This window comes from Lingula anatina, chromosome 3 (assembly GCF_051362555.1).
Source record: "Lingula anatina isolate TDL-2025a chromosome 3, LinAna3.0, whole genome shotgun sequence".
Lineage (NCBI taxonomy): Eukaryota > Metazoa > Brachiopoda > Lingulata > Lingulida > Lingulidae > Lingula > Lingula anatina.
Genome location: NC_141769.1, coordinates 381,041 through 402,744, shown reverse-complemented (window position 1 = coordinate 402,744; position 21,704 = coordinate 381,041). Strand labels below are relative to the sequence as shown.

At 35.0% G+C, this 21,704-nt stretch overlaps 3 long non-coding RNA genes across 3 annotated transcripts; 1 reads left to right on the top strand and 2 right to left on the bottom strand.

Moving 5' to 3' along the window:
• Positions 1-888: 888 nt before the first annotated feature.
• On the bottom strand, positions 889-2,809 carry LOC106163888 (uncharacterized). Its single transcript, XR_015333637.1, has 3 exons — positions 2,524-2,809; positions 1,867-1,987; positions 889-1,578 (listed from the first exon to the last, which is right to left on the bottom strand). It is a non-coding gene; the product is annotated as an uncharacterized LOC106163888 (long non-coding RNA).
• A 4,564-nt stretch (positions 2,810-7,373) lies between these two features.
• Positions 7,374-14,106, top strand: LOC147762757 (uncharacterized). Its single transcript, XR_015333480.1, has 2 exons — positions 7,374-9,768; positions 10,170-14,106. It is a non-coding gene; the product is annotated as an uncharacterized LOC147762757 (long non-coding RNA).
• Positions 11,649-17,397, bottom strand: LOC147762756 (uncharacterized). The gene is made up of 3 exons (XR_015333479.1): positions 17,138-17,397; positions 12,790-12,882; positions 11,649-12,391 (listed from the first exon to the last, which is right to left on the bottom strand). It is a non-coding gene; the product is annotated as an uncharacterized LOC147762756 (long non-coding RNA).
• Positions 17,398-21,704: the final 4,307 nt, after the last annotated feature.

Here is a 21,704-nt window from a genome sequence, read left to right as displayed (position 1 = left end):
AGTCAGCAGAATGTACCTTTTGTCATTTGTCAAAAGAAACACTGAAACACTTATTTTGGGACTGTGTCCATGTGCAAAATATTTGGACATGTTTGATCAGAAGTTTGAAAAAACATTGCGGACTCACGATAGAAAGAAAACTAGACTATTTTGTACTGGGTACTCTGAATAAGCAATTGCCCGGTATATATCTTGTCATCCTTCTAATGAAAAAATATATTACTCTCTGTAGGTCAAAATTGGAAATCCCAAACTGGAAAAGCATAAAAACATTTATAAAATCATATAGAGATATAGACATGCATTCCAACTATTTACGGACTGAGAAAAAAAGATTAGAAATCACAGAGAAATGGGAAAACGTGAAGCTAATTTTCGAAAATTAAAACATGTGAGGTTTCCCATTCTGTCCATTAAAAATGTAATTTATATTAAGTCTACACTTTGTTTCTCTTTTCTTCACACTAGTATTTTTATATATCCATATATTTATTTTATTACGGCTAAAAAAAAAAGAAGCCTTGTATCTTAGACTTATTAGCCTATTGTCTACCTTTCTGTAAATAGTGGTTGTAAAAAGTAATAGTATACTACATTTTTATTTTTTATACTTTGACAGAAATGGCAAAGTCACAATGATAATACTATGTAGTTGCTCCAAATGTGAGAGGCATGTGTGCGTGTATGGGAGTGAGAGGTTTAGTCAATTATCCTAGTTATCATTTAGTGTATTTTTGGTATATTCTGGAAATAAAAAAAAAATAATAATAATAAAAAGATCATCCCCGGCTGAAAATTCTTGAATATAAATTTGTAATTAAATACATATAAAAGTAAAATGCATAAAAAAAAAAAAAAAAAAAAAAAAAAAAAACTTCAGTATACGAGTATGTTTCAATTTTTTTATTTCCTTAGAATCTTCAGTGGCCAGGTCATTTACCTGCTGGATATGACAATCAGAAAACTAAATCAATTTAAGTTCAAAATTGGGCCGTCTTCCCAGATTGCCACCCTGCCACCCAGTGGTTGATAGATTCCTTGAATAAATGATCATCAAAACTTGGCCCTTATAAAACTGCTGTCAAAATTTTGTTAACTTAAGCATAATATTCCCCAAACGACCTCCAGTCAGATTCAATTCTTTTGAGAGCAATGTATCCTCTCTCCACCTGAGAAGTGGACAGGCTGAACAAGGCAATTTCAATTAGCATTATTGTATGTATTCTAATCTTTGTCTGTTCTCCTAGCCTTGAAACAAATCAGTACACATGTCTTTACTTTTATTCACTATAAACATGCCACCTATGTGCTCTTTAAAGGCAGGCCACTCTCAATGGAAGTCTTTTGGGTCAAAGCCCATCCTGTTTAATACTTGAAGAAAGTATTGTTCCAGAAATTGTCTACTATGAGAAAGGTTTCTAGGGTAAACAATATCCAGGACTCTACAAAACACCATCTCTTGTTCAGTCACACCTGCATCAACAGCACCATCACACAAAATCGTATGGAAATATATTTTTCCTGGTCTTGACTAGAACACCTCTTCCCTTATTGTCAGCTGATATGAAATTCTGGAATCTGTTAAAAATAAATATAATATAATATACGTGTATGTAGAAACAAGACATTTATACATAGCAGATAAAAACTGAAAATTAATGAAAATCCATAGATTAAAAAAAATAAAACTAACCTCATTGTCAGTCTCACACCAGTTGTTTATCAAAGTAATTTCTTACTATACTATATAGTATTAATAATTCCTTGGTCCTACTAGTAATAGGCTAGTTATAAAAATAATGAAGTATTGGCTTATATATATATATATATATATATATATATATATATATATATATATATATATACTTAATTATTTTCTGCTTTGTCTAACTGGTATCTTTTCATCATTTCATGCCATCAAGTCCATTCTCATGCGATAGGTACTGCGTTAGGCAGGGATAGGTATGCTGTCAACATTTCACTAAAACTGAAAAAGCACAATGCATAGGTCATAAATTTAAAGTGCGCATATATTGGTCATAAAGTGTGGCTCTGCCTTGACAAACGATTTTTTTTTAACTTGTTAAATTTGAAGATTTTTTTTAATACCAACAATTTAAGATAAATTGAGTAAAATTGTTTAAAAAATCAGAATATTTAAACTTATAATGTAAAACAACTTTGAAACCTGTCCAAGAAAGACCTTTAGTACACCTGTAATGCCGATTGCGCAATGTGCTAGTTAACAGGTGTGTATAGACACACACACCCTATTTCGAAAAGGTCTAGATACCAACTCCATAAAGGAAATAGAGCGGATAAAGGTACGCTAGTAGGCCTACACATTTTATGTAAACAAAGTACAACTATAACTTTGCAACAAAATATAACATTTCACTGGTACTGAACGTCAACAAGTGCATCTAAACTATGCGAAGGGAGGTTACTCCAAAATCATTTCTATACATTTCGGCGCTTTTATGAAACTTTGTGAATGCAAAAAAAAAAAAAAAAAGGACTCACCTTTTAGTTTGCAAACCCAAAGCTACGTAACTTGAAAGGCAAACGGCAGATTTTTCCATTCTAAAAAAATGTTATGGTCGATCTGCAGCACCTATGTCGTTTTTTCACGTATTATTTTCCATAACAACTCTCACTATGACAGTGACACGTTGTATACTATGAATATACACTTGAAAAAGCTGAACATTCAATTTTTTAACCGAAATGAAAGATTTACGGAGAAAAACGCTCTCGAGACACTTGCTCCGTGCAACGTGACAGTCCCAGTTTCGACTGACCTACATAGTTCGCACTAAATAGGGATTTCACAAAAAAAAGGACGGTTGTACAAATTTTTTATCCTTTTTGGCTCAATTCCAGCATATATAGTTCCATAAGTCGTTATAATATCAATAAAGTAAGTTTGTCCATTTTTTTTTTCTACAATCATTTCATTTTAGGGTACAAAATTACACGATCTGCTTGAGAAAAATGCGTGTGCTAATTTTAGACAACTGATAGGCCTACAAGGCTTTCGTCGAACTGAAATGTTCATTTTACATTGTGCGTTTGCATCAAGTTCTAAATTTTATTTTTTGAAAGCTTCAAGCGGAATAATGAGTTATTCACAGAGATTCATGGATTTATATAACAACTAAGGATTTTTGAAAACATGGCACGAAACACACGTCGCGGACTATTTTGTGCAAGCGCGTAGGTGTTTTTGTAATTATCACCGCTTACGCATTGATATGTAAGATCTGCGGACACACTGCGGCCCTGGCTTTTCCAGGAAGAACCAAAAAAAGAAAGTTGAAACAGTTTCCATATAAGGATATACAACTGGTGTCAAAATCAATGACTCAGGCTTACCCCACTTACTCTTGCAGAAGATAGAGGCCACAACACAAGGAGAACAAGATCAAGAGAAGTTTAAATTCCCCTGCCTTCAATACGGTAAGTAAAAAAAAAGAATGTTGTTTACCAAACAGCCTGTACCAAAATGGACATATATATAAGCACAAAATATGATCAAAATATTCCTAGATATCGTTAAGCATGCAAGCAGGAACATTTACAATATAGTATGAATATAAGAAATCTAATATATTTCTTGGAAGTTTTCAGCCTTAAGCAGCACCCATAGTTAGGTTGCTACATCATTTCTCCTTACTTTATTCTTACAACCTCAAATCATATCTGTGTTAATTACCGCAAGTTTTGGCTTGATAAAAAAGAAAAATAGAGATTCATGAAAGGTATTTAATACCAACAGATGATCCCAGATTGCTATTATTCTGAATCATGAAAAGGGCGATGCTATTCCATTCCATATGCTGACTTATCTGAATAACTAATGTGGTCAGTGTTTGTGAAGATGAAAATACATTTGTTTGCAAGTTTTGAGCAGAAGAATTGGATACTTGTGAATGAAAACTGATTAAGTTCTGACTTCAGTTCATTCCATTACAGGACTATTTTTACTTCTCTTACTATTGTTGCTGTGGAAGTAGTAAAGCAAATTGTTTTCGACCTACTTTTAGGGTATAGCAATGTTATTTCAAAAGGGGATCGGGGAGAAAGTTCTAGAATATCGTGAATTCCCTCAGTTGTTTAGATGTAAATGAGGTAAGCTGTTATTTTTAGTTACCATAGGTAGAAACCAGCGTGTCACATGTCTTGTCAGTTTGAAAGCCGCGTGGGTTACTTGAAGGGTAAACAAACATAGGTTGCTTAGCATTAACAATTTGTTAGACAGTGCGTGTATTGGGTTATAAGGAACATAGAACTCCTTTTTGTACACGGTTGGCTTTATTTTCAGTTTATTCAAAATTGCTCATAGCAGATATCGATAGCCGATAGCCGGTCACTAAAATAAAAAATAAAAATACAATATAATATATTCAAAAGTATAATATAAAACAATGATTCTTATAAATTAAAACAAACCTCTCGTAAATTGCATTATCTTGTGTATATTCTAATAGATTCTGCCTTTCATGAAAACGTCGTAGTCTACGTTGCCGTCTGGCGGTACGGATAGCAAGAAAAGTAGCCGCCATATTGGATACAAAGACAAATGACAGACAACGGTAACTAAGCAACCTTTTTATTTCACTTATTACGCATGCGTACGATGAAACTCTAGAGTTAGCGACTGGTCTGACCAGTCGTTAAATATCCGAGGTAACAACGAGCCAATAACGAGCGAGAGAACTGGCGATTGCTTCGTGAAACGGCACTCATAACTAGCGATAGGCTAACCACCGATCGCTAACTAACTACTGCTTTGTGAAACCGGCCCCAAGGCAACAGAAAAGTTAACGTATTTTAACGTTCTTATTTCTAAATCAAAACGGAATGATGTAGCTTATGAATTTCTCTGTCACTGAAATGCTCCTTTTGTGTTTATTTATGTCATCATTCCATCATGACTGCAGCTGAGAACTCCTCATTTGCCCAATTATACCATTCACGTATTGTTGGCCAGTGACGCAACGGAGCGTTACTCGGGCGTAGTTACGACGATCAGTTTTTGTCTTGGTGCAACGGGCGTAATCAGGGAGAGTAAACCTGGCGCACGGACGCCAGGCGTCGAGGTTTACGACAGTCGTAGCCGAGTAAATTTACGCCCTGTTGGTGCAACCGGGCACTGGTCAAAAAGTCTCATGGTTAGTAAGGGTGAAGAAATTTCTTGAGAATTTAGCATCCCTTCTAATACGAACATAGATTTGATGGCTTTTGGATTGATGTATTCCATTGTTTATTTTAAAGATCCTGTGTTTTTAAAAATTATTTGTAAGTATGAGAACTACTTAACTGTTTCTTTAGGTCTGTTATTTATGGTAAAAGGAGGTGGGCCAAATTTTTCAAGATTTGCACAAACTTTTTGCTTTGCAAAATCGCGCTCATGAATTAAGAAAGAAGCATTTTGCGTTTTACAAAATTTTGGACTGTAAATTTTGGCATTGTGAAAATAGAAATGTATATTTTTATTAAAAGAAAATTGAAAATATAATTTTTTTTACAGAAAGTGGATTTTTTGTATTTTAGAATTGTTACATGTATTATTTCTTACTAACTTAAAAATGTTATGATTTTTTTCAAACAAAAAGCTTTTTTGTCAAATGATTTTGACAAGCAGAATTTTTGTAAAGCAGAATTGTGAGTATATATAAGGATGTTTTAAGTGTTGCATGAGTGACATTTTATTGCTAGAGAGCTATTGAAATGCTATTTTATTCATTTATTTGGAAAGTAAAATAAACACCACAGCAACTTTAACGAATACTTTATCTAAAGACACTAGATATCTAAGGGTTCAGTGGACACTCTGTCTTCTAAATGCAATACTTTATTTTTTGGCCACTGAGGATCTAATAGTTATATATCAATCAATAATTAGATCAGTCCTAGAATATGCATGCCCTGTGTGGGGGTCTGGTCTTACAGCCGAACAATGCGAATGCTTAGAATCTGTTCAAAGGAGAGCTCTTAGAATTATTTACCCATTTTATACTTACAAGGATGCCCTACAGGCTAGTAATCTCACCTCTCTGAGGGAGAGAAGATAAGTTTTATTTAAGAACTATTTTACAAAAATCAAGGATTTTAATAAGTTACACCATCTGTTTAAAGAAAACAATCCAAGAAATCACAGGGTAAGCAACAAAATTTTAATGCCAAGAGTGAAAACGGTTTTAAATAATCCTTTATAATGCACAGTCTTTTAAATTTCTTGTAAAATACTGCTCCAAATTGTCTTATAAGTCTTGTTTTAAAGCTTTGGTCTTTTAGATTATAATATTTAGTTACTTTTAAATACCTTATGATTTTATTTATGATACATTGTAAAACTTCAACCTCTGGGTTGCAATTATGGCAAATAAATTATTATTATTATTATTATTATAAATAACCAAAAGCGTCTTTTTTTGGATATAACAGTGCATGGTGTTATCTAACAGACAAAAATTTAAGACCAACAGTTCATCCCAGATTGCTGTTATTATTAGTCCTGAAAAGGTGGTGCTATTCTTTTTCAAAAATACATCCATTGCCAAGTTTTGAGCTGAAGTTTTGTTTACCTGTACATGTGAATGAAAACATCTCTTATTGAGTTCTGACTTCAGTTCATTCAATTAGAGAAAGTTCTCGAATTTTTTGGTTACTTTTTTGTGACCTTCCTCAGTTGTTAAGATGTAAATTAGCTGAGTTGTTTTTTAGTTACCCTGGGTAGAAACACGCGCGTTGGATGTTTTATCAGTTTGAAAGCCGCGTGGATTACGTAAAGGGTAGACAAACATAGGTTGCTTGGCATGAACAATTTGTTAGGCAGTACGTTTTTCTAATATAATACTTGAATATGATTATTTCAAAGGAATGAAATCGAAGAGACAAAGCCTACAGAACTGTTTTGTATAAGGCAGATTTTTTTAAAAATTACTTGTTTCTCAAATAATTTTTATTTTTGTCAGAGGTGGGAGAGGGGAAAATTAAAAATATTTTTCAAAAAATAGACTTTTGGTCACTCAATTTCAAAATTGCATTTGGTAAATACTGGTTTTAACATAGTATAACAATTATTGGATAAAAACAGCAATTCGTTTTTAATGTTTTATTTGTCTAAATGAATGTCAATTCTACGAATCATTCTTGTAAATTACAAAACAATAAAAAACACAGTTTGCCTTTCTATGCACTCATGATGGCAGTGCACAAAACAGTTTTTTTTTGTCAATCTTGATGCAATATTATGTCGGATTTTTAATGATTAAGTAGAAAATCATCACCAAATTTAAATTATCTACTTCATGTAACATGGCCATCCAAAAAAAATATGGTTTCATGCCCATGTGAGTTCTAAGTCCCACAAAGAAAACACCAATACATGTATGAGAAAAATGAACCTTTCACAAAAACAACATAACTTCCATAAAAAAATCCAATCAGGCTATATTTCAGACCTTTGAATCTTTCAGTAAGTTTGAAAATAATCTTGTTAAATGGTCTTCCTTAAATGGTCACTATGGCACCTGTACTAAGCTAACCAGTCTCTCTCTGCTTATGGGCTTCTATACCATAGCTCCTCTGTCAGTGTCTCTGCTTTGCGTTTTTCAAGATTTTTGGCCTGTACAGCCCGAAAACCAACATTGAAGACTTCCACTACTTGCGAGATGGAATTATACATTGGCTGCCTTGCATTACTTTGGGATTCACTGAAAAAATAATTATTTCAGAAATGTTAACTGAGTTGGATGTGTGCCTTCTGTTAGCTGCAAAAGACAGCAAACATTTGCTTAGCTAGATTGTTGAAAATACGAAAACCAGCAAGGGTAATATGGCCTGTTATGGAACTGTGGTCTTAATTTTTATTGAATCTAAATGGCAGCAACAACTTAACTTATTCATTAGAAAAGGTTCGTTAACAAAATAAATAATGATAAAATTGAATGCCAGGTCACAGGTCCACAGCCAAGGAGTTTTGAACGATTTGAACGAACCATCCTTTTTATCAGGAAAAGGACTGCTCTGGGTCAAAATTGATCTAGGTGCAAGAAGGTTTTATGGTAAATGGTCCACTTTTTCAGAAAAAGGAACAGTAGTAAGGAACCAACGCGACGGTTACCATCGGCGTGTGGACTAATGTGTGGATTGTTTGTTTGTTTGTTTGTGTGTCTGTTTGTTTGTCTGTCTGTCTGTCTGTCTGTTTGTTTGTTTATCTGTTTGTTTTTCTGTCTGTTTTTTATTTTTTGTTTTTGAGGGAGGGGTAACTATGGCTAACAATGCTTTTTTAAAGTCGTATTTATTTTTCATGTGTATTTAAATTTTATGACATAATTTTCTTTGTTTTTGAAAATCTCGTCTGTTTTGATTTTCAGTCTCGTCTCATCTTATTGGTAAAACTGCGCTGGCACTGAAGTTTGCTTCAATAAGCGTGTATACAAACAGTTACGCTTAGACACGCAGTGGACACAGTCCATATTTGATCTCTCAAGTGCTCTTGTACTCAAACAGGCGTATCAAATATGTCTAATGGTGTACACACCAAACAGTTAAGCGCACATGCGGGCTTCCTGTACAGTAAATTTTGGGCAACTACAACTTACAATAGAGCGTGTCAACAGTGAAGCTCACTGAGTTCTGTCTTCCGTATAACTTACAATAGCTTTTGATTGGACAAAGAGCGGTCAGCTAACATGCTGCTTATTTAGCAATAATGAATGGCGATATTTGTTTGTTGACAAGGTAGTTTTACTTACTGAAGGGCTTACAAGCACATATCCATCATCAGAATATATGCTACGCATTTAGACTGTGGGTTATATTTTATAAATAGCAATATTCAGGAGGTAGAAGAAAAATTAATCAACTTGTACAACAGATTATTAACTATTTTTTCTGAACTGGTATCTTGATAGGAATAGCATACCGGCGACGGAGGTTAACCACGGGTATTGCTTTCTGTTTTGAAAGAAATGTAAAAGCACCTTGTATACTGGATCATTCTCGATATGGTTATTATTGTAAATAATAAGGTCAAGGGATTTGTTCCCATATTTGTAATTTTCCGATTCACTATAATCCGTCTCTGTAGCCGACTCGTTGGAAGTTTCACCGCTTTCCAACTCGCTGTCCTTTGACTCTGTGTTTGACATTTCGGTTTGCTCCGATTCTCCACTATTTGCCAATTCTATGCTGTCAGACACATCAGAATCGGTATAGTTTTCGGTATGGCTGCTAGGCATAGATCGATCTTTATAAGATAACGGAGATTCTTCATATTCTGAATCCGACACATACCGTTGTAATAAGGGAGTCCCTATTCCTGTCTGTTTAGGCCTGGCCTAAAATTATGTCTTTTGGGAAACAGCGTTTTTTAAATACGCGTTTGCTTTTGCATGGGTTCTCTTGGTGTTTTACCAAAAAAAAAAAAAAAAAAAAAAAAATTCTTTTAGGCCCTGCCATGGGACGGCCAACCCCACTAGTAATGGTGGGAGGTCGTTTCGGTGAACCTACAGCCCTATATACGACTTGCATTATTCGAAAGGTGCGATATGCGCATGACCGGAATTGTGCACTGCAGGGGTCAAAATAATACCGGAAGCGTTGTTGACAGCGATAGGAACACATGATGGAAGCATAAGACATGCCGACAGGCGATATTAAACAAGCCATTTGAGGCGACAACGATGCCGGAGTTGAAAAGTTGGTTAAAATGTAGGATGCTCACACATCAGGCAAAAAAGAAGAGCTGATAAAAAGGTATGCTACACGATATTTTCTTAAATACAAGACCAAATACAAAACCCTAATGTGGTCATTATGTAATTATGTTCACCTGAGTCTTTTATTGGGGAGATAAATTTGTCACCTGGTTCAAGCAGTTATCTGATACAATCTCTGAGGTGGGCTAGTGCACTGTACAGGTAATTAGTACAAGCTCACTGTCAATATCAGTGCATCTGTCATTTGTTTCTTCTTCATTATCTTTCTGTTGTGTATCCAGGTAGATTTCGGTTAAAAAAATATGACTAGTCATGTCAATTTTCTGTTTTGTCATCAGTCTAATATGTATGTATGTAAATAAATCACTGTTATAGATGTGTTGATGATGACTTTAATAATTATTTTCATGACTATTAAATTTTTTACTTGTTTTATAGGTGAAAACTGTACAGTGATGATAGAGAGAGAAACAAAATATTGGATCCAGATGGCAGAGAAAATTAGAAGTAGACCTACCAGATTGAAGTTTGAATCAAGACAGTGGAGAATGGACCAAGTCCTTGAAGGGAATGCCCAAACCGTTTTTTTTTTAATATTTGCCTATTAATAAAACCAATTCAATATTTCGTTTCACATTTTTATTTTGCATAATAAAACCAATGATGTTGCCTTGGAAATATCTTTCCAAGGTACCTTACGATATTTCTGATTCATGTTTTAAAATGCAATGTTTTAAACATTTTTAGATATGTTCAAGTGCATTGTGATAATAAAAATGAGATATTTGGTAAAAGTGTTCTCTTTTTTGTTATTTGCATAAGTAATATACCATTCAATACCCCTTCACAGTCAGGTTTAAACCTGGTTTTAGTTTTACTCAGGTCTAAGCAATGTCGATAACAATACTCTAAAACCAAAGTAAAACTAAAACCAGCTTTAACCTTGCTGTGAAATCAAACCAAGGAGTTATAACAGAAGGAGATTACACGCAAGCCTTTCTATTGTCCGATGTCTGTTACGGTGGGCGGAGCTAGCTACGGGGGGCCTCCGGTCTCAAGGTTTCGTCCGCGTCGCTCTCCTCAGCTTGGAGATAAATTTCATATGCGTTATTTCGCGTTAGAATTCGAGATCAGTAATGTCAAAGCGCCGCTGTATGCTGACGATTTTTTTCACAGGTAATTATTTGGACGATGTGCTGGAAGGGAACGATATCATAGAAAGCGATTATAAGGTGGTGACTGAGGATGGTCGCCATGAGCTTTTTTTAGTCGGTGATAGATGGCTTTTTATGGCACAACCCGGTGAAAAATCACCAAGGAGAAGTCAAAAGAAAACGTCCCAACTGTGGTTTGTGAAAATGACGTTCAAGTGAACGTCTGTCCTCACTGCCAAAGGACATAATATTAATACATTAACGTTTGGACCCTCCTGCCCTTGGGTCCCATAAACATATACATTGTGACAGTGCCTACGCTTTGTGTCTGGTTTTAAATTTCTTAAAGTATTTTTTCTCTCACTCGGTATAATTTTAATATTATAATGCATTTAATTAAAATTTTAATCCAAGCTTGAGGCAATGCCACGACACGTCAGTTTACTGAATACTCGTTATAAATTTCTTTATCTTGGAAATTTCCCTTTTTTTCAGGATTATTTGACACGTACTAACACTGTTCATATTTGTCGGTAAACAAGTGCACAGTGCTATACATTAAGAATAATTTTTATTCATTCATAAATATATTTATGTACAAAATATATCAGAAATTTTATTATTCACTGAGCTCTTTAAAGTGAAACAAATAAAGATGAGAATATTGAATTTCAAACTATTATTTACTATATTAACTTAAAATATCTTTTAAGTCAACTCTATACTCAAGCACTCTATACTCTATACCCATGAAAGTAGCACCTGTGAGTAAAACCATTTTATTATATCAATAGAAGAACAAAAACAAAAATTTTACACATAAGCAGTAATAAATGAAGTCATAAGAATGATTAAGTTGCTACAGTTTTCCAGTTTTATGCAGTCTATGATGGCATTTTTTTCAACCGTGCAAATAGAAATAATTATATTCTTTTTTATCTGACTTGCTGATACCAGTCTGTGCCAGATACTATTCCACTTACAGGCCAGCAAGGTCTGAGAATCTAATGGGCCGAATGAAAAAAAAATCCTAGAAAATAAAGTGGTTAATTCTTACAAATAGGATAAAAAACATGGGATTTTCAAAAGGTTATTATAGATCAAGACAACACTTAGTAAGAACATTTATAAAATGTAACAGCTGAAAAAATTAACTGGTAAGTAAGCAGTTAGTGACTGCTTTAAAGAAATTTCACTGAAACAGAAATTTCACTGGCAATCAGGTAGACTGTTATACCATGGCACTCAACAATTTATATATAGGTTTTGAAATTTTTTTCCACGTAACAGTAACATAAAATTTATGTCCACTTTTGCAATGTATAGAGTCAGTTAGGTGACTGAAAATATTTTAAAATGTCATAAAGGAGCACTATTAATTTAATGCAATCTCTGTTGCCCAGTCTTATCCAGTTTCTTCTCCAAAAAGGACAACTCAAGTGAGAATTTCTTCAGGGCCTTTTCTTCTGCCTTGCTAATGCCATGCCACTCAGAAAAGAGAGAAACCTGTAGGTTAGAAAAAAAAACAAAAAAAAAAAAACATAATAATAGCATTATGAACTACTAGTATCCATGTAGACATTATGGAATTACGCAGTGAAGTTTAATATGTCTTCATAAACCACATAAATGAACAATTTACAACTAAATTTATATAGAACATCAAGATTCATGATCACAAGCTAATAACCCCAAGAAATTGAAAGAAATTGTACTTATTAGAAGAAATTATTTAAATCCGCCCTGCTTCCTACTCTTCTGACAGGACAAAAAGGGGATTTCAGAGAGGCTGGTTGCTAAAAGGAAAATGCCCAAGGTTGTTGTATTTTGAAAAAAAATTAAAAAGGGTACTGTTGTTAGTGAATGTTTAATGCATCTTAGGCATTATGACAAAAGTAACTTACCCCAGACACACTGACCTCCTTTTTTCATTGACATATTTTAATTTTTTCCAGCCTGACCATAATTCATATATTCAATGCAGCCTTCTCCCATATCTATAATAGAAAAAAAACTTGAGTAGTGTTAAAGGTACATACGAACCGAGCATCGGTGGAGCGTGGATTCCCAGTAACACACGTACATGTAAACCACTTCTACTAGATTCTTAAATGACTCAAATAAATTCGACATGCCAAGGGATAAACTGAATAGATCACTCGATCAGCCATAAAAGACCTTTAGACTGCTCCTTTCTTTAAATTTTTGGTTGTAAATTTAACCTACTTTCGTGACCTACTTTCCTGCCCCATTGACATACAGCTTAGAATGCCAGCAGAAAAATCCCTTCAAACATCATTTTCAGGTAAAATTAAACAATGCCTTTTGGTAATTCTCTTAGTTATACTACTTGAAACTATATGCTGGCATTGGTTGGTTTTTGTGACAAAAAATGACTTTGTATGCATCTTTAAGATATGCATGTCAAATTCATTATCAATTTTGAGAGAATTTCTGTTTCAACACTACAAGATGAAATATTTAATTTCAAGTAATGAATAAACCTTAATAGAGTTCTATTCTTTTGTAACCACCAAGGCAAAGCTTCTTTCTTAAAATGAACTGAAACATCCAAGCTTGCCACCTAACATGCCAAAGTAGTGAAGTATAATTTAAGTAGAGAAGCAAGTACCCCTTAATTATAGAGGTGTCTAACACAATAAGGTGTGTCTTACACACCTTGACTCAAAGAGAGATGTGTAGTGAGATAACAGGTAAAGTAATTGGTGGAGCCTAGGTGAACTTAAAACCTTAAGACTTTAAATTAAGAAGCACCAGGATTCATGTGTGTTCTTTTTTCAAAGGTTTAATATGAATTAAAACATATATATGTAAAAAGAAGACTAAATAAGTTAAAAATAACTATACCAAAGACACTGTGAAGTCAAACTTCCTGTTAGACCGCCATGATGGAAAATGCTGGGTGGAGGCAAAATTTTCCAGTCAAAAAAACTGAGCACTTTACTTTAACAACAAAGTTTCCACTCCAAAGCCACCCACCATGGTGAGAAGAAAAATGATGACCAACTGTCATGATAAGTCTTTTTAGATTTAAACATGAAAAAGGTAAAGGCCAAAAGTACAAAAAGCGGTAAGGCTTTTGGCCGTAACAAGCGTAACACTTTTTGATCGGAACTCATGAAAATTGTCAATTGTCGTATCCAAACTAGACCACGTGTAAAATCGCAAAAAAAAAAAAAAAAAAAAAAAAAAAAAAACAATACTGCTCAAGCAAGTGTGTTGCACACATAACAATTAGTTAAATTTTATGACTGTCATGTGACACAAGTTTCAACAAGGCAGCAAAGCTGTCAAATGTACAGACAAAAACCAGAAAATAAAAACGCAGGAAATAGGATACTGTCAATTCTGATGAACTAATGTATTATGCTTACTGTAACTGCATAGCCAACATCAAATTCTTATTCTGCAAAACATTGGGTTAGGATGAAAGTAAAATGTGTATCAAGCATTAGACTAAGTTCCCATACCTAGATCAATCTAACAGGATCAATCCAACTCCAAGGGCTTTCTCACTAAATTGCTTTCAGTTCGAGAGTCTTAGGATTCTGGCATGCCAGTTTCAGTAGGCGTGACAGACAACTAAGCCACTTACATTGATTGCAATTTAGCGAGAATTCCCATGGAGATAGATCGATCCACAGTTAGCGTGATAGGGTCTGGAAATAGTCCCTAAGGTGTCAGGCTGATAAGAGTTAAACTTTGGAAATGCCAGAATGAGGTACAGTGAAAATTACACACAAAAAAAAATTGCTTAAACTCATTAATATATATATATATATAACAATTATTATTATTTTTTTTTTGGCTGTATGTCTATCCTAAGAATCATTCTTGTAACTTAACAAAATACAGAAAATGTTACAAAGTAAGAGTACAGGGCTCCTGGCAGATGGGAGTGATAAGTCACAACCTGAAAATGCCAGCATAGCACTCTATAAACCTGCATTGCCTCCAAAACAGAAAACAATCACACTGGTTTTCAAACACAAGCTGCGCACTTCTGTCTTATGAAACTTTTCAGTAAGTTTCAGTATCGTAAGTACCATGGTTTTCCCTTAATTGCTATCCTGGCAGCAGTGTCCAAAATAGGGTTTTCTTCAACTTTCATGCAATAAAACATAATACTTAACAGCATAATGACCATCAAATTTTTTATAAAAAAATGTGATTTGGGAAGGTCTTCAAGGCCATGGAAGTTCAGAGTCACACTTTCAAAATGCCAAAATGTAAACGAGATAACTGTACTGAAATGATTTTCTTTCCATTTTCAACACCTTTTTTAAAACAAAATGATCAATAAACTGTCATTTTTAAATGTTCAACTAGGAAAATTGTTGACATAGGAAAAATATCAATAGAACAAATTTCAATGTCCAATTTGCTCCATTTGCAGATGCTGAACATAGTGAATGATTAAATCTGACAAACTGCAATGATGAGTTCCTTTCCATTTATGATACTTTATTACACAATGCACAATATTATAACAGGTTTACCGTCATTTTTATATAATCAACAAACAATATTGTTAAGAAGCAGAAAATGTCAAAGCAACACTTTTACATATCTTATTAGTTCCATAATGAGACTGTTAACATGCCTAAGAATTAAATCTGAAGAAATAACAATTATATACAAAAATACAGAAAATGCACAGCACTTCTGGTGGATGGGAGTAAAAAAATCACATCTTGAAGATGCTAGTGTTTGAAAAATAATTTTTAATTTTTTTTAAATAAAACGTAAAAAAAAATTCCAATAAAGCTGCTATTCAAACTTTTAATCTAGCTGTATTAACTTGATATTAATAACCCCACCAAGTTTGAGAAAAATAAAGCACTGTTATTCATCTATAGCACGTTGGCATAACACATTCTTTTTGTTGTAAATTTATTTGCAATGTTAAACACCATTTATCTGCACAATTATCACCAAATCCTAATTTTGTGACACAGTTAAGAGAGCTAAACCTATGGGACTTTACAGGGAAATCTCAAGGAGTGTTTTATGTAATCTCATTTAATGGCCAATTGAAAATTAATGAGTAGGCAAGTGACTTTATAGACCTTAATTTAATTTGTGATCACCCAAGGGACAATTTTATAGACTGCCATCCATACAGTACCATCATATGGCACAAAGGTGTTGCATACATGCTGAAAAAAGTGAAAAAACAGCATAACTTCCCTAAAAATGACCCGATCATGCTGATTTTCAAACTTGACCTGCGTATTATGAATATTCATCAGTTCTGTAAGTTTGAAACCAAAAGGTAAAATGGTTTTCCACTTATCATGTTATCGGTGCTGCATATATGCTGAAAAAAGTGAAAAACAGCATAACTACCCTAAAAATGACCCGATAATGCTGATTTTCGAACTTGACCTGCGTAATATGAATATTCATTAGTTCTGCAAGTTTCAAGCCAAAAGGTAAAATGATTTTTCACTTATCATGTTATCAGTGTTGCATATATGGTGAAAAAAGTGAAAAACAGCATAACTTCCCTAAAAATGACCCGATCATGCTGATTTTCGAACTTGACCTGCGTATTATGAATATTCATCAGTTCTGTAAGTTTCAAGCCAAAAGGTAAAATGGTTTTCCACTTATCATGTTATCGGTGCTGCATATATGCTGAAAAAAGTGAAAAAACAGCATAAATTCCCTATAAGTGACCCGATCATGCTGATTTTCGAACTTGACCTGCGTATTACGAATATTCATCAGTTCTGTAAGTTTCAAGCCAAAAGAAAAAACAGTTTTCCACTTATCGTGTTATCGGTAAAAGTGCACGGCGACGACGGCGACGGCGACGGCGACGACAGACGCAGATGATGGCTATATGTACAGACACATCTGTGTCTGTACATAAAAAGTAGGAGAAAAATGTCTTTTGGAGTAATTTTTTTTCGAAATATTAACAAGATGGCGGCTTAAGCATCTGCTTGTTATTAGGCTACTGAAAGTGCACCTAAGTTTTATTCTTTACTATTGCCACAAATTACTTAACAATTGCAACTGTATAAAGACCAAACTTTCTCCATCTGATACTATATTTATAGGCACTTGTTATGAGTGGGAAATATTTTTCGTGCAATATTTATTCTCCACACACCACCTCGCGAGATCAACGTGTAGCTGGACACTTACACAGTGAGACCCTACGACTTAAAAGTTGCAATTTATCTTCATATTTCGTGTAGTTATGCATTTAAAAGCACTTACCTGTTTTTTGAAAACCTTGTCCAACGTAATATCATATAAATTCTGTATTTCTCTCATTTTTTAGAAACTTGGGACTCCGTTTCTGTTTCTGTCCTCAAAAATCAACAGACGAAGGCACAGATACTAACAAACGAGATTTAAACGAGAGTAACAATTAAGCGTAACAGAGATAGGCATCCATTGTTCTCTGGGTTCTATTCATTCCGACCAATGAGAGACCGTAATACGGGCTCCGCCCCCACGCGTGTAATCTCCTTCTGTTATAACTCCTTGATCAAACCAAAGTTTCACATGACAGTTTTCATGCCATTTTTTTATACTGAGGTAATGTCAGGGTATAAAAAGTCATGAAAAATTTTAATTCCTCGTAGGTTTCAAGACCGATGTAAAATTTAACCATTTCAGGTTTGTTGTGCATAGACTTTATGCTGAAAGTGTGTTTGTCAACTTCCTCATGTGCTTTGGACAATTGTTCCAGCATTTTATGTACTTTTTCTCTGTCACACTATTTCTTTATGCATCTTTTTTTTTTTTTTTTTTTTTTTTTTGCTCGTTGTAATTCCACTCTTGTTTCCGAAAGTTCAGTTTCTAAAGATCGGATTTTCTGTTCCATACTGAAAACAATATGTTGTTTTTCCTTAACTGTCGTTAAAAGAGCATCTGAGCCTGCATCTGATACAATGCAGTAGGCATCGTGGTCTGTATTTGAGAAGCCATTTTCGTCCTCGCTGTTCAACTTCTCACTTGCCGCCAGGTTCACTAAAATTTGTCTCAGAGTTTTCAACAGTTAAATATCTAATAAATTTTTTCGGGGCTTACAAATCTTCGATTTCTTGAGTGAAAATATAGTTGGTCTCCCACCCAAATACGATTTATTCCCTCCTTCAAAATGAGCAGTACACACACGGTGATGCTTGGCGGGCTCGAACTTACTAAATTTGCCTTCATTTCCAATATTGTCAATCCATATACCTCTCTTTTTTGGGTCCTTGAGAAAAGCATAAAATGAAAAATTTCGATCTCGCTCCGTATTGTTGAAACAAACAGGCAAAAAACACATAGAACCGCCGAGAGGCATTTTATTTCTGTGTACAGAAATGGCGGCAACGCAAGATGGGTCCCACTTTACCCACAATGCATTGCGCTCAATATCGAAAACGAGACGAATAATGCAAGTCGTATATATGGCGGAGGGAGTGTTGAGTGTTGTGTAGGAGTGGTCGTCATATACACTGTTTCAGCCATCATAGGGTTATGGTACTGTCCTTCTTGTGTTTTTTTTTGTCGTTTCCAGTATGACTGTTTCTCGAGGGACAATTCATAATTCAAATCAACCTTTTTCCACAACTTGCGTTGGTCTGCTTCTATTTTATTTGTTATTTTGGTAAACGGTTGCTTCTTATGTTTCTCCTCTTGTAAATACTTTGCAGTCTCTGATTGGTACTCACCATCGTTGTTTTCCTCGAGAAATATACCACAGTCATCTGGAGTGTATTGCTTTAGATCGATGAAGAGGCAGCAATGAGGAGGCGAGGTTGCCTGTTTAAAAACTCGGAGGAATTATTTTACCTCACGGGGATACCTCACGGGGATACATCTGCTGGGCAAGTGTTCTGACCTACAATGTGTCCCTGGGTTTTTTAAAGAGGACAAGATAATGGCAGTTCAAGGAGATGGTTCTCGCTTCCTTCTGTCTGGGAAAAAGGTTTGCGATGATGTGACACTTTGGTAATTAGGTTGCGTATTCTGCTATCAACCACTGCCTTGGCAAATAGATCGTCAAAACTATGACATTGTTCACTTTAGGATCAAAGAAATCGTCATCTTGGATATTGGAAAGAATGCATTGGTGAAACGTAACAAAACCCTTTGAGTGCATTCCCAGAGATTTAGATCGATCCATCCTGATCGACCTAACTCCCTGGGGGTTCATGCTAAATTGCAGTCAGACGAGCGCGCACGACAGATAATTACCCCCTCATAGCTTTTAGTAGGCGGGACAGACGCTTAAGCCGGCTAAGCTGACAGTAATCTAGTGAGACTCCCCACAGGGATAGATGGATCTAAAATCTGTGGGAATGGGGTTTTTGACTCGACCAGCATGACTTCGTATAAATGTTGCCACATATCGTAACACCAACTTATTTTAGGTGTAGGCGGTGAAATCATTGATTGTGCGTGTGCAATCAATCGTTTCACGAAAACCGATTTCCCACTACCCGTCGGACCAGTCACCATGGCAGTAAATAGGGATATGAGTGGTCCAAACACACTACCCGCCTGCAGATAAAGCTGAGCTTTCGCCTGGTGGGCACTCATTACGTGTCTATCCAAGTTGACCTTTCTGGAGAAGGTTTTTGCACACTTTGGACACTTGAGCATCTTTTCAATGAATAAGAAGTGAGGGTGAGGAGTAAGCTATTTATATATGAAAAGAGTTTATATACACCCTCCCTCCTCCTCCTCCTCCCTAACTTCTCCTCCTTCTCCTCCCAAACTCCTCCTCCTCCCTAATTTCTCCTTCTTCTCCTAATTATCCTCCCTTACTCCTCCTCCTCCTCCCTAACTCCTCTCCCTACATTTCATCTACTGTGAATCAGAAGTGTTGGAACGCCCGCTTTACTGTTTGGTGTGTAAACCATTTAGACATAGAAACCTTTGATACGACTGCTTGAGTACAAGGGCATTTGAGCGATCAAATACGGACTGTGTCTTAGCTGAACTGTTTTTATACGCGCTTATCGACTCAACCCAATAACACACTGAAACAAACTTCAGTACAAGCGCACTATAACCTATAGGATGAGACGCGACTGAAAATCAAAACAGACAAGATAAGATAAACAAACAAATGCAAACAGACAGACAAACAAACAAACAGACAAACAAACAAACAATTCATACGTCAATCCACACGCCGATGTTAACCGTCGCGTTGATTCCTTACTCACTCTTTTGAAATTGCTGGCTACGGGCCTGGTTTACCTTAATATCTATATAAGCATTAAAAACTTGGTAGAAAACTGAACTATGAATTCATGTTGACAGGCTCATTATCCAAAGCAAATGATAATTAACAGCTATTACCTGGCTTAAATTAATAAAAAAATATCAAAGACACATTGCTTCAGTATAGAAACATCTGCTGTTGTGAGCGAGCAATTAGCAAACAGCATACGTTTTTGTGAAAGTGCAAAAAAGGACATTTATTTATCAGCATGTCAGTGCCTAAAAATATTCATACTATGACACTCTAGACTGATAAAACGAAAAAAATACTCACATCATTTCTGGAGACTTTCAGAAGTACATTAAAACATGTATTAAAACATCCAATGCGTTCTGTTTTTGGATGCTCTCGGATAATTTAGTTGAGCCTGCCTCTTTTGGTGTCCATTGCCAACTGTTATCTGATTGTACTTAATGTCAATATCTACCACTGTAGTGACCGGCATTCTTACATTCAGTTCAGAACCTATTTTTGCACCTGACGCTACTGGCTTCCTGTTGAAACCTTCCACATGTGACAAGTGTTGCAGTAGATATTTTCATTTCTGACAGTAAGCAGTCAATAAAATTGCCAAAAAAGTCTGTAACAGTGGTCTGAGAGACATTTTTGTATATATCTTTGGTCCTTCTTTCACTATAACACTGAGCCACACGACAGTAGTCATATTCATGCTTAAGTAAACTTTTTCTTGCCATGTTGCATTAATTTGACACATGCAGTGTAAAATATCAGCGAAGCACTTATTGGCTTAAAAACCGGAAGCTGGGGGAAATGAACCAATCGTTTACTTTGTCTTAAATACCCTTCGTTTTGAACTTGAAGGCGGTCATGTGACGCGGGAGTCCCATGAAACGTGTAAGGTTTCTTGTTTCCTATCGAACAGTACGGCCAGTTGGACGTCGGTGAAAAAAATAAAATATTTTTGTTTTCAATTTTATATTTTACTATTTTAGCCATTTTGAGGTCGGCGGAGCTTGAGAAACAAGTTATTTTAAAAACTGCCTAATCCCCAGAAAAATTGTCAGAAAATTTCACCTTGCCCACAATCTTGATGAAATGGTGAGCAGGGTTTTCTGCTGCTGACTGAAAATATATTGTTATTCCATGATAGTTTCAAGTTTCTGATACAATATTTTAATCATGAATTACAAATAGTTTATTTTACTGTCAGTGGGGTGTATTTCACCCCTTTTATGATATCCAAGAGATAATCATAATGTTTACTAGTTATACATGTAGAAAAATAAATAAAACAAAATAACACTGATGATGAATTTCCAAAGTGACTAAAACGTTTCCACAGCTGGACGTTTGTAAGGTTAGACAATGACCTTATTTGCTCAGGTGGGAGCGATATACTAATTTGTACTGATAACAGTCTGACTTTTCCAAGTAGAACCAAAAACAGTTTAAACAGTTTTCAATATATGGATATCCAATAGGTGTTATAATCAACAGTTCAGGCTCACCCCACTTACTCTAGCAGAAGATAGAGACCACGACAGAAAGAGAACAAAAGAAGTTTAAATATCCCTGTCCTCGATTCAATAAATAAAG